The sequence below is a fragment of the Acinonyx jubatus genome, chromosome A3, assembly GCF_027475565.1.
Source record: "Acinonyx jubatus isolate Ajub_Pintada_27869175 chromosome A3, VMU_Ajub_asm_v1.0, whole genome shotgun sequence".
NCBI lineage: Eukaryota > Metazoa > Chordata > Mammalia > Carnivora > Felidae > Acinonyx > Acinonyx jubatus.
The window spans coordinates 8,699,264-8,712,500 of NC_069388.1; positions in this window are offsets into that span (position 1 = coordinate 8,699,264).

The window sequence follows — 13,237 nt, forward strand, 5'->3', positions numbered from 1 at the left end:
TGGAGGGCTGATGTTATGGCTCCCTCCGTAACAACAGTATGAAGGTACTTCACGTCACTGAACTACACACTTAAAATGGCGAAAATGGGACGCTTTATGTTACGTATGTTTTCACTACTTTAAAGATGAGCTGGAAAAAAAAATAAATAAATAAAGATGAGCTGGAAAAGAAGCAAGACTAGGAAGTGGACGGAGGAAGAAAGAAGGAAGAGACAGGAACAACATTGACTGAGTGAAGCTTACTTTGGACCAGTCAGCCATGATGCCTTTTACGTACATGATCTCCTTTAATCTTTACAACATCCTTAAACATTAGACATGATCCCGGCTTACAGTTGAACAAACCAAGACTCAGACCCATTAAAGGGCCTCTCTCGGTGGTGAGTGATGAGGCTGTGATTCAACCCCACACGCCTTGCCCTCTGCCCACGCTACTAACCTCCCACCTCAACCCACACCACAGCGCCTTGTCATTTGCTGGAGTCATTGTAAACATCTTCAGCTCTGTGCAGCCTGCCATAGCATCCCTTGCTAAATAAAGCCATCATGGGAGTGGGCCTAACTGGGGCTCGCTTGTGGAAAATGGATCCACGAAAAAAGAGGAGTCCATTAGAATCTAGAAGGCCGGATGTTATCTTTGAGTTTCTTTATTTTTTTAATGTTTATTTATTGTTGAGAGAGGGAGACAGAGTGTGAGCAGGGGAGGGGGAGACACAGAATCGGAAGCAGGCTCCAGGCTGCGAGCCATCAGCACAGAGCCCGACGCAGGGCTTGAACCCACAAGCTGTGAGATCATGACCTGATCCAAAGTCGGATGCTGCTTAACCGACCGAGCCACCCAGGTGCCCCCATATCTTTTAGTTAAAAAAAACAATCTATGTCACTCATTCCACAAATCCGGGTGCTTTTCTGGGCACTGGAGAGCGTTCACAGAGACGCCAGCTCCTTGATGAAGAGTCTGATCTAACAGAATAAGGAAAGGAATCAGTAGCACCAGACCCGTGTGGAAAACACCCCAGAAATGTTACACAGAGATTCGGGCGGGATACTAAGGAAGCCCAAAGGATCCTAGAGAAGGGATTTGTTTGTTTGTTTGTTTTTTGTCCTGAGAAATTAGAAAGCTTTTCCTCCCCAGAAGATTTAGTTACCCCGGAACCTAAAGTACGAGAGTTAACCAGAACCTTAACTTACAGTCTCTGACACACTTCCACTTTCTACCCACCTTCCTTCCCACTGGTCAGTTTCCTGGGAAACATCCACATTTGGAGCAGAAAAATACCAATAACATGTCATTAGAATGACATCAACATGACAAGAACATTTTGTTACAATAACTCCAAGTCCTAAAGTCCACGTGACAATTATTTTTAAATGGCAATTAGCTCCACAAAAGGGAAGCACTAATGAGATTCCTTTTTTTTTTTTTAATACCAAAAAATATTTGATTTCTTAGAATGCTTATCCGCTGGATCAGAACAGTGGTTGAGGTCTAATATTAACTTTGGAACAATTTAAGTAAATTCTGTTACTCGGAAAGGATTAGCAGAGCCTCTGGGATTTTGTACGGAGACGGAATATGGGTGTAGCAAAACCTCATTTTTAACTTTCTCCGAGAAAGAAAAATGGGATGTTGCTGCTTCGGGAGATTTCGGCCCCTGGGTCTTGAGTCGAAGGAGAGTTGGAGAGCATAGTAGTCTTGCTCCCCTGTGCTGGCTCTGATCCACACGTGTCTTCCTGACTCTGAGTTTGGGGACATCAGGTGGAAGCCGGAAATCAGGCCTGGTGGGTGCATTTCCACCGTGGAAACTGACAAGCCAAGGTTCCTCCCGCCCCGATGTCCTACCAGCCTGCCTGCCACTGTACTTGTATTAGAAAGTTTCTGCTTATCCCCCAGATTCCGAAATAGACTCGTTTCTGCTCACAGGAACTGCACCTCTGTGGTTAGCGATGATGTTACTGTAATTTATGATACAAGGTGGAGCCCTTTTCTCTTGTTTAAAAATACACTGATAGGGTGTTAGTGGCCCCCAGTGTGGGTTACCATCGTTTGCTCAGGAAGGGGAATTTGTGAAAGAGGCAATTTCTACTTCTGGCAAGAAACCCTAGCTGGGCTCCCAGTGAGGGATTCAATAGCACGCAAGCACATTCTTGCAGCATTTTACTAGATTCAACTAGTAAGAAAGTCTGGCCATCCCTGAAAGGTTTAGAGAAAAATAACAAATTGCTGCTCAGAACTGGTAGAGGGGAACTCTCAGTCCAAGAATATACGTAGAGCAAAGTGCACCAAGTATAGAGTCAGGGTGGATTTTTTTCTTTTTTCTTTTCCTCCTCGAGGAGTGGTGTTTACCACACGGTCTGGTTCCATGGATTGAGAGCATACTTTACTGTCTGTGCAAATAGAATATTTAAGATTCCTGAAATATTTTGACTTTCCTAGAGAATTTTATCCTCCATTGACTATACCTTGGTGGCCGAGTTTCAGTCTTAGAAAAGTCACACAAGTGACATCAAATGTTGCATGTCTGAGATAGTAGGTACCTTGCCTGCTTAGAAAGTGAGGTCTCAACGAGGAAGATCGACTTACTAACCGTGATCCGACCAGGAAGATCGCAAATCCAAGGAAACACACCTTTGAGGGAAAAAAACGTATCGATACAGTTTGCCTCATGCTGGTCGTGCCGTGTGCAATTATTCACAGGCAACCTCAAACAGTAAAACCAAGGTAGGCTCAGAAAAAGAGACTTATTTTGGCTTGAAGATCAAGCACGGTTTTCAAATAGTTTCAAGTTCTAGAGAAGTTTTATTTTATCAGGACTTCTGAAGAAAAGGCTTGCCTTAAAAGAAAACCCCAAACCCTATTTTTCTAAGTCTCTCTTTCTGAATGTGAACTAGCAGAATTACAGATGGAATGCTTGATAGGAAGCGGGGGGGGGGGGGGGGGGGGAACATAATCAGTGCAAAACACCTCTTCTGAGACGGGGCTCTGAGGTTTAGGTGTGGTTTCTTTTTCTTTGTCTACCTGTTCTCCTTTTTGGAAACATTCTGTTCAAAAACTGAATCAAGGAGTTCTCCAAAAAGTTCAACATGGAATTACCAAGCGAACAGCAAGTCTATTCCTAGATGGAACCCAAAAGAATTGAAAACAAGTACTCAGACCTCCTTGTGCATTACAGCACGACCAACAGAAGGTAGAAGCAACATAAGTGTCTATCCACAGAAGGATGGACAAACAAAATGGGGTGTGTGCATACAGTAGAATAGTGGCCAGCCTTAAAAAGGAATAAAGCTCTCATACATGCTACATTGTGGATGAACCTTGAAAACATTAAGCTAAGCGAAAGAAACCAGACCCAAAAGGACAAAAATGGCACGGTTCTACTTACAGGAAATACCTAGACTAGTCAAATTCATAGAAACAGAAAGTAGCTGTGGGAATGGGGAATTATTGTTTAATGAGAACAGAGTTTCTGTCTGGGGTAATGAAAACTTCTGGAAATAGGGGTGATGGTTGCACAGCATTGTTAATGGCATCAACGGGACTGAATTGTACGTTCAAAAATGGTTAACGTGGCTAACTTTATGTTATGTATATTTTACCATAATAAAAGAAAACATTTTTTAAAAAAGATGCTATAGAAATTGAATCTGCTGGCGTTCTGTATAAAAACAGGTGATACCCATAATATCAGGACATTTTATCTTGCTTCTGCTTACCTTCCGTTCTGTGAATCTCAAATTTCACCTAAAATTGTATTACTTACTGTCAGCTGTTGTATCCAAAGACCTGCTCTTTTGTCAAGAAAGCAAGCCTGGAGCGCCCGGGTGGCTCAGTCGGTTGAGCATCTGACTTCGGCTCAGGTCATGATCTCACGGTTCGTGAGTTCAAGCCCCAAGTCGGGCTCTGTGCTGACAGCTCAGGGCCTGGAGCCTGCTTCGGATTCTGTGTCTCCCTCTCTCTCCCCCTCCCCCGCTCATGCTCTCTCTCTCTCTCTCTCTCTCTCTCTCTCAAATATAAATAAACATTAAAGAAAGAAAGCCCAAGGGGGTGCCTGGCTGGCTCAGTTGAAAGAGCATGTGACTCTTGATCTCGAGGTCATGAGTTTGAGCCCCACGTTGGGTGTAGAGATTACTAAAATATATATAAAGAAAAGAAAAGAGAGTGAGCCCGAGGAATTTGACTCCTACAAGTTGGTTCGAATGTGTTGAATAATATCTGCTTGGCAAGCCATGGCATCAATGATTCCCAGGAAAGCCAGTCCCACTGGGTGTGCTCAGGAGACCTGGGGATGATGTCACAGGTGTGTGGCATTGCAGACAGGTAGGGGTCGTGGTTGAGAGTCTGGGCTCTGGGCCAGACTACCGACTTTGTGACCTTAGACAAGTGTCTTAAGCTCTCTGGGCCTCACTTTCCTTATCTCTTTATAAGATATATCCACGGCATCACCTTCAGCTTAGAATGACTTTGTGGAGGGGTGCCCAGGTGGCTCAGTCAGTTAAGTGTCTGACTCTTGATTTCAGCTCACATTATGATCTCATAGTTTGGTGAGTCTGAACCCCGTAACGGGCTCTGCGTTGACACTACGGAGCCTGCTTGGGATTCTCCCTCTCTCTCTGCTCGCACTCTCTCTGTCTCTCTCAAAATAAATAAACTTGAAATAAATCGTTTTTAAAACTCAATAGTATGTATCCAATAAGAACAAGTCAGTAGATTGAGTCCATTCAAAGGAGGACAGACTACTTAAGAGTCGCTTTTTTTTTAAGGTTTTCTTTTTTTTATTGTTATCTTTTCCAATTTTATTGAAATATAACTGGCACGTAACATGAGGCGTACAACATAATGATTTGACACACGTATGTATTGCAAAATGTTTGCCACGATGAGTTTACCATCACCTCACATGCTGAGCTTTTTTTTCTTGCGATAAGAACTTCAGAGATCTACTGTTAACAACTTTCAAATATATAATACAGTATTGTTAAGTGTATATGCATAGTAATATGATTTATTATTTAAAAGTGGAATATTCATCGAGGCGCCTGGGTGACTCAGTCTGTTAAGCCTCCGACTTCGGCTCCGGTCATGATCTCACGGTTCCCAAGTTCGAGCCCCACGTCAAGCCCTGTGCTGACAGCTCAGAGCCTGGAGCCTGCTTCGGATTCTGTGTCTCCCTCTCTTTCTGCCCCTCCCCTGCTCATGCTCTGTCTCTCTCAAAAATAAATAAACATTAAAAAAAAAATTTTAATGGAATACCCATGTAATTATCAAATGTGACTTATTTCTGGATGGCCACAAAAATTCATTTGGAAAAGGTTCCCAGATCCTTGGTTAAAATGGTGGCTGACTAGGCCAATAAAATTTGAGCCACTGTTGATAATGTGGTGTTGTGTCTACAAACAGAAGTCTGAGAGACTAAGGTGGCAAAGCTTTGCTGTACTTCGATGGATGCAGAACCTGTGATGCTTATCTAGCCTAACGATTTTCACACTGTCCCACGGTGCCATGCAGGTCTATGGACTGGTTTCTGGAGAAAAGATTTTCTTTTTAAGTAATCTCTAACACCCAACATGGAGCTTGAACTCATGACCCCGAGATCAAGAGTCGCATTCTCCACCGACTGAGCCAGCCGGGTGCCCAAGAGTCAGTGACTTTTAAAATGATTACATTTTCAAAGGAACCCAGATGGCTCAGTTGGTTAAGCATCCGACTTCGGTTCAGCTCACGATTTCACAGTTTGTGGGTTCAAGTCCCATATTGGGCTCTGTGCCGACAGCTCAGAGCCTGAAACCTGCTTCAGATTCCGTGTCTCCCTCTCGCTCTGCTCCTCCCCTGCTCACGCTCTGTCTCTCTCCATCTCTCAAAAATAAATAAAACATTAAAAAATAAGTAAATAATTTTTTAAAGTGAAATAATTACATACATTTTCAGCATATGACCCTGAGATTTCTAAGAGCCCGGCCATAAAGAGGAGAAATCTGGTAAAAAAAATAAAAATAAAAATAAAACAAAACAAAACAAAACAAAAAAAAGAACAAAGTCGGAGCCCGGGCAGGGGGGCAGGGAAAGACTTTATTTGTCAGATGCTAAATTCTAAAAGACACTTCCCAGGAGATATTTTACAGTGGCGTCATCATGGGAAAATATTCTGAGAAGCAATTTCTACATGTGCAGAACTGCTCTCTATGCCCACTTCTTATAGTGATTTTCAATCACAGTCTAAAAAGAGGGAACTAAAATTTATCACGCAGTTACCAGGTGCAGGGGGGAGGGGTGCGTGTACCATTTCCTTTAATTATCTCCATTTTATACCTAAGAAAACTGAACCGTGGTGCTGGCTTCTTGCACAGGGACAGATGGGAAGTCAGATGTCTGTTCAACTCAGAAACCCCTTTTCTCACTACGCCCCGATTTTCAGCCACATACATAGTCTGCTCTTGAAGACCACTGGCCTAGATTCTCAGGACTCTACCCTCAGAAGGTTCTGGAATCCCCAAGCCCTGGGGGCAATCTGCTAAGGGGACCAACCATCCCAGCTTGCTAAGGACTGAGGGGTTTCCCAGGACGTGGAAATTTTAGTGCTGAAACGGGGGAAGTCCTGGGCCAGTCGGAACCAGCTGGTCACCCTATGAGTTCAGGGTGCAACGAAAGGGCCAAAGTCGCTCCTTCATATGCAGAAATGTCAGTAGAGTCCTTCAGGTTCTCCTCTGGGTACTTCGCCAGGTGAGGCTGGCTGAACAGAGCGAATTCCCCTCCCTGGGACCCCCAGCTTCATGGTCACTTCACAGGTAGAAGGGTTGGCAGAAGCAGCCCTCTAGAGGCAAACAGAGTGCATTTTCTGTCAAAGTCATAACAAAGACAGCACTCCCTATCAAAATGACACCAGCATCCTTCACAGAGCTCGGACAAACAATCCTAAAATGTATATGGAACCAGAAAGACCCCGAATAGCCGACTCAATCTTGAAAAAGAAAACCAGATCTGGAGGCATCACAATTCCGGGCTTCAAGCTGTGCTACAAAGCAGTAATCACCAAGACAGTATGGTTCTGGCACAAGAACAGACACTCAGATCAACGGAACAGAATAGAGAACCCAGAAATGGCCCCACAAACGTATGGCCGACTCATCTTTGACAAAGCAGGCAAGAATATCCAATGGAATAGAGACAGCCTCTTCAGCAAGTGATGCTGGGAAAACTGGACAGTGACATGCCGAAGAATGAACCTGGACCCCATTCTTACCCCAGACACAAAAATAAACTCAAAATGGATGAAAGACCTAAACCTAAACGTAAGATAAGAAGCCATCAAAATGCCAAAGGAGAAAGCAGGCAGAAAACCTCTTTGACCTCAGTCTCAGCAACTTCTTACTCAACATGTCTCTGGAGGCAAGGGAATCAAAAGCAAAAATGAACTACTGGGACCTCATCAAAATAAAAAGCTTCTGTACAGCGAAGAAAACGATCGGCAAAACTAAAAGGCAACCGACGGAATGGGAAAAGATATTTGCAAATGACGTATCAGATAAAGGGTGAGCATCCAAAATCTATAAAGTACTTATCAAACTCAACACCCAAAAAATAAGTAATCCAGTGAAGAAATAGGCAAAAGACATGAATAGACACTTCTCCAAAGAAGACATCCAGATGGCCAACCGACACATAAAGAAATGCTCAACATCACTCATCATCGGGAAATACAAATCAAAACCACCATGAGATAGCACCTCACACCTGTCAGAATGACTCACATTAACAACTGAAGCAACAACAGATGTTGGCGAGGATGCGGAGAGAGAGGATCTCTTTTGTGTTGTTGGTGGGAATGCACACTGGTGCGGCCGCTCTGGAAAACAATATGGGGGTTCCTCAAAAAACTAAAAATAGAACTACCCTACGACCCAGCAATTGCACTACTAGGTATTTATCCAAAGGATACAGGTGTGCTGTTTCAAAGGGGCACATGCACCCCCATGTTTATAGCAGCACGATCAATAGTAGCCAAAGTATGGAAAGAGCCCAAATGTCCACCGATGGATGAATGGGTAAAAAACATGTGGTATATATATATACAATGGAGTATTACTCGGCAATCAAAAAGAAGGAAATCTTGCCATTTGCAACTACGTCGATGGAACTGGAGGGTATTATGCTAAGTGAAATTAGTCAGAGAAAGACAAAAATCATATGACTTCACTCATATGAGGACTTTAAGACACAGAACAGATGAACATAAGGGAAGGGAAGCAAAAATAATAGAAAAACAGGGCGGGGGACAAAACAGAAGAGACTCAAATATAGAGAACAAACAGAGGGTTATTGGAGGTTGTGGGAGGGGTGATGGGCGAAATAGGTAAAGGGCGTTAAGGAATCTACTCCTGAAATCATTGTTGCACTATATGCTAACTAATTGGATGTGGATTTAAAAATAAATAAATTATAATAAATTTAAATTAAATTAACAAAAGAAAAAGTTGTAAGAAAGATGAATGGTTAGCATTTGAGAGCCCTTAGAGGCCAAACCTTCTGTAGTTAAGAAATTAGGCCCTGGGCGTGCCTGGCTGGCTCCGTCAGAGGAGTGTGTGACTCTTGATCTTGGGATTGTGGGCTCAAGCCCCACGTTGGGTGTAGAGACTATTTTAAAATTTAAAATCTTGGGGTGCCTGGTTGGCTCGGTCGGTTGAGTGTCCAACTCTTGATTTCAGCTCAGGTCATGATCTCACAGTGCATGGGATCGAGCTCCCATCCCATGCTTAGGATTCTCTCTCTGACCTTTCCCAGGCTGGCATTCTCTCTCTCCCTCTCTCTCTCAAAATAAATAAATAAATAAATAAATAAATACTAAAAAAATTAAAATCTTGAAAGGAAGGAAGGAAAGGAGAGAGAGGGAGGGAGGGAGGGTGGACGGAAGGAAGGAGAGAAGGAAGGAAGGAAGGAAGGAAGGAAGGAAGGAAGGAAGGAAGGAAGGAAGGAAGGAAGGAAGGAATCAGGCTCTAGAATCTAAAGAGATCCAGATTCAAGTCTCAATTCTTCTGCCCCTTGCTAACTGTCAGGTTTGGACACATTATTTTAACCTTTTCACACTTCAGCTTCCTCATCTGTGAAATAATCAAACCCCCCCCGCCCGACCTTTTTGGTTTCTATTTTATCCATTTTACATTTAACTTTGCCCATTCCTGTCTTTCATTCTTTGAAATTATTTTGTTACTTTTTCCAAGTTTCTTCAGTTAATATGTTTGTTGCCAATCTCTTTCCCCTTGAAAATGCATCTTAAAGCTACGTATTTCCTTCTGCATTCTGCTCTGCCCTCAACCCACGGGTTTTCATGTAGAGCCCTCCATTCTCGTTGTATAGTTCTAGTCAGACTCTAATTTCCATCTGGACTTTTTCTTTAACCGGATAATTCATCTGAAATATATAGGTAGTAATTGTATCTGCCTCACAGACATGTTGTGAGGTTCAACTGAGACGGTGAGAAGTAAAACTTTTAGTACAATGCCTGACAAGTAATAAGCACTACAAACCTTTAAATTTTTTTTTAACATTTATTTATTTTTTTGAACGACAGAGTATGAGTGGTGGGGGGCAGAGAGAGAGGGAGACACAGAATTGGAAGCATCCAGGCTCCCAGCTGTCAGCACAGAGCCCGACGTGGGGCTTGAACTCACGAACCCGGAGATCATGCCCTGAGCCTGAGCCAAAGTCGGACACCGAACCGACTGAGCCACCCAGGGGCCCCATCTTCTTCTTCTTTTTTAAATGTGTATTTATTTGTTTTGAAAGAGAGGGAGGGAGGAGCAGAGAGAGAGGGAGACAGAGAATCCCAGGCAGGCTCTGCACTGTCAGCACAGAGCCCGATGCGAGGCTCGATCTCACAGACTGTGAGATCACGACCTGAGTCTAAATCAAGAGCGGGACCCTCAACCGACTGAACCACCCAGGCGCCCCGAGTTGAAGCCTTCGTATCCCATTCACCCCTGTGTTGCAGGGGCCAGGAAGAGTTCTGGGCTACACGGGGTGCTCGATGTATGCTAGCTGAGATGAACTCATGGAAGAATGAATACTCTTGAGGATACTCCTCTCATTTCCTGAAAGCTCTTCCTGTAGATCTGGAGACCCCCGCCTTCCCCCTATTGCTTCCACATAGTTTCCATTTCTTTTTAAAAATTGTTTTCATTGGGTCACCTGGGTGGCTCAGTCGGTTAAGCGGCCGACTTCGGCTCAGGGCATGATCTCACGGTCCGTGAGTTCGAGCCCCGCGTGAGGCTCTGTGCTGACAGCTCAGAGCCTGGAGCCTGTTTCAGATTCTGTGTCTCCCCCTCTCTCTGACCCTCCCCTGTTCATGCTCTGTCTCTCTCTGTCTCAGAAATAAATAAACATTAAAAAAAAAAAAAAAAGATTAAAAAAAATTGTTTTCATTTAATGGGGCACCTGAATGGCTCAGTTGGTTAAGCGTCTGACTTCGGCTCAGGTCATGATCTCGAGGTTCGTGAGATCGAGCCCTGCATGGGGCTCTGTGCTGACAGCTGGGAGCCTGGAGCCTGCTTCAGATTCTGTGTCTCCCTCTCTCTCTGTGTCTCCCCAACTCATGCTCTCTCTCTCAAAAATAAATAAAAATTGAAAAAAATTAAAAAAAAATGTTTTCATTTAAAAAAAGCGGAGGGGGGTGGGACACAAACCCAACCTAGCTGGCTTAGGTCACAATGGACATTTATCTCAGAAAGCAGGAGATCAGTCCAGAGCGAAAGGCTTGGGTACCGCCTGACTTAGAGTCCATCCGGAAGTGGAAACCACTAGGAGCACAGGGAGACCCCACCCCTCGACTCTGCCTCTCTCTGCGCATCTTCGTTCTCTTTCTAGACTGGTCTGCAGAAAACATAGGTGTCCGAGGCTCTCCATCTGACACATTTCAGTGCCACTGGGGACACCACATCTCTTGCAATACAATTCCGCCGCGGAGACTGACGGCTAATTCTCAGGGAACAGTTGGATTCGCCCTGCCTTGGTCAAGTCTTGCCTGTTTCCTCGACATTAGCTGGAGGAGCATGGTCCTTCAGTTCAAGCTCGTGGCTGGGACCCACTCCGTGGAAGGGGGTGGGGAAAAGGCAGTTCAAGAGTCCTGGCGAGCAGGCAGCGCTCCAAAACGTACCACCTTGGACTCTCCAAGCTTCAGGCATCCCCAGGCCACTTTCCTAACAGGGGCGGGGGTGGGTAGTACTGATTGCCTGGGTACGTGTCACAGCCCGGACACTTCCTAGCTCTGTGACCCTGAGCAAGTTGCTTAGCCCCTCTGTGCATCCGTTACCTCAGTGTGGAACAAAGTTGATGGGTGTAAAAATCTTAAAACTGTGATTGCCACACTAAAGGGATTTTTTTTTTAATTTATTTATTTTTGCGAGAGACAGACAGACAGACAGAGCATGAGCAGGAGAGCGGCAGTGAGAGGTAGACACAGAATATGAAGCAGGCCCAGGCTCCAAGCGGTCAGTAAAGAGATTAAAAAAAAACTTTTTAATGTTTATTTATTTGAGGGGGGGGTGGGGGGGCGTGAGCGGGGGAGGGGCAGAGAGAGAGGGAGACACAGAATCGGAAGCAGGCTCCAGGCTCCGAGCTGTCAGCACAGAGCCCGGCGCGGGGCTCGAACTCATGAACTGTGAGATCACAACCCGAGCCCAAATGGAGAGTCAGACGCTTAACTGATGACAGAGCCACCCAGGCGCCCCATTGTTTACGTTTAAAAATACTTTCCCACTTTAAATACATTTTTAGAAGGACACTCTGTATCACTGCTATCAATGAAAAATCAAATCATATTCCATAAATAGAAGGTAATCATTTAAATACTTTATTTATTTATTTGTTTATTTATTTATTTATGCTAAATTCTCGCCATGTAGCATGGCCTGCTGCCCGCTCTCGGTTGAGCCCGTGACCTGCTCTCAGTTCCAAAAGGAGATTTGCAAGTGTTAGAGAGGTGTTAAAGACATATTAGCGTCACGCTGAGACTTTCTTCTTTGACTAATCATAAGGAGGGACTAGACAATGAAGAGGGTATTATGTTCTCACTTTGGGACTCTGTGTGATTAATGCCTTGTCCCTGTACCACTGAAGTCCTCTCCCAGACCACAAACAGGGAAACACTTTGTTATATCATCAACCCTCCATTCACATGACCACAATCAGGTTTTTGTCTAGCGGGGATCCCCACTTCCTGAAGTGGAAATAAGCCTCACATCCATCGGCAGATGAACGGAGAAGTCAAATCGAATACGCGGCAATTAAAAAAAAAAAATGCTTTGGATGCCTTCTGCCACATGGGTGGCCCTTGAAAACGTTATGCTAAGTAAAAGAAGCCGGTCACAAAGGATCATATATTGGATAATCGTGAAATGTGCAGAATGGGTAAATCCAGAAAGACAGAAAGTAGATGAGTGGTTCCCTCGGATTAGGGGGCGGTAGAGTTGGAGGCCATGGGAAGCGATTTCGAATAAGTAAGAGGGTGATGAAAATGTTCCAGAACTAGACAGCGGTGACAGTTGCACAAGGCTGTGAATATACGAAAAGCCATTAAACTGCATCTGTATTTTCAGTAGGTGAGTTGTATGGTATGTGGATTGTATCTCAATAAATCTATTTTTGAAATAGCTAACTTAAGCCTCGGGAGGAGCTGGATGACCAAGACTATACCTCACTAGAATGTGTAACTAATCGCTGCATTGACTCATGGGCTAGGTTGGCGGTCACCACGGTCACCGAGGGGTTTCTGCCTGTAGCAATGACTTGGAATATGTTAAAAGCTTTATCTAGGAGAATGGTCACTGTGATGCTCCCAAAACTAGCCTTCAAGCATTCAGAGTGGCTGGGCCAATCCATTCGAGGAATCCACTTCGGAAAAAAAAGTGTTTGAGACCTACTAAGTGGCGAGAATCTGGAGATACAGCAACGGAGGACACTGAAAGGGACACCGCCCTGATGGAGGTGGCACTCAACTGAGAGAGACAGCCAAAAACTAGTTAGTACATACAACCATGTAAGATAATTTCAGAAAATGAGAACAGTGCCCATAGGGTCATACAGGGCCGGAGGAGGAGGGGAGAGCCTTCAGCTGAGGCTCCATTTGGATCTAGACTTGAAGGAGGAGAAGAAGCCAGCCATGAGAAACTCCAAGGAAAGCGTGCTCCTGGCAGAGAGTACAGCAAGGGCAAAGGCCCTGTGGCAGAGCCACGTTTGGCATGGTGCAGG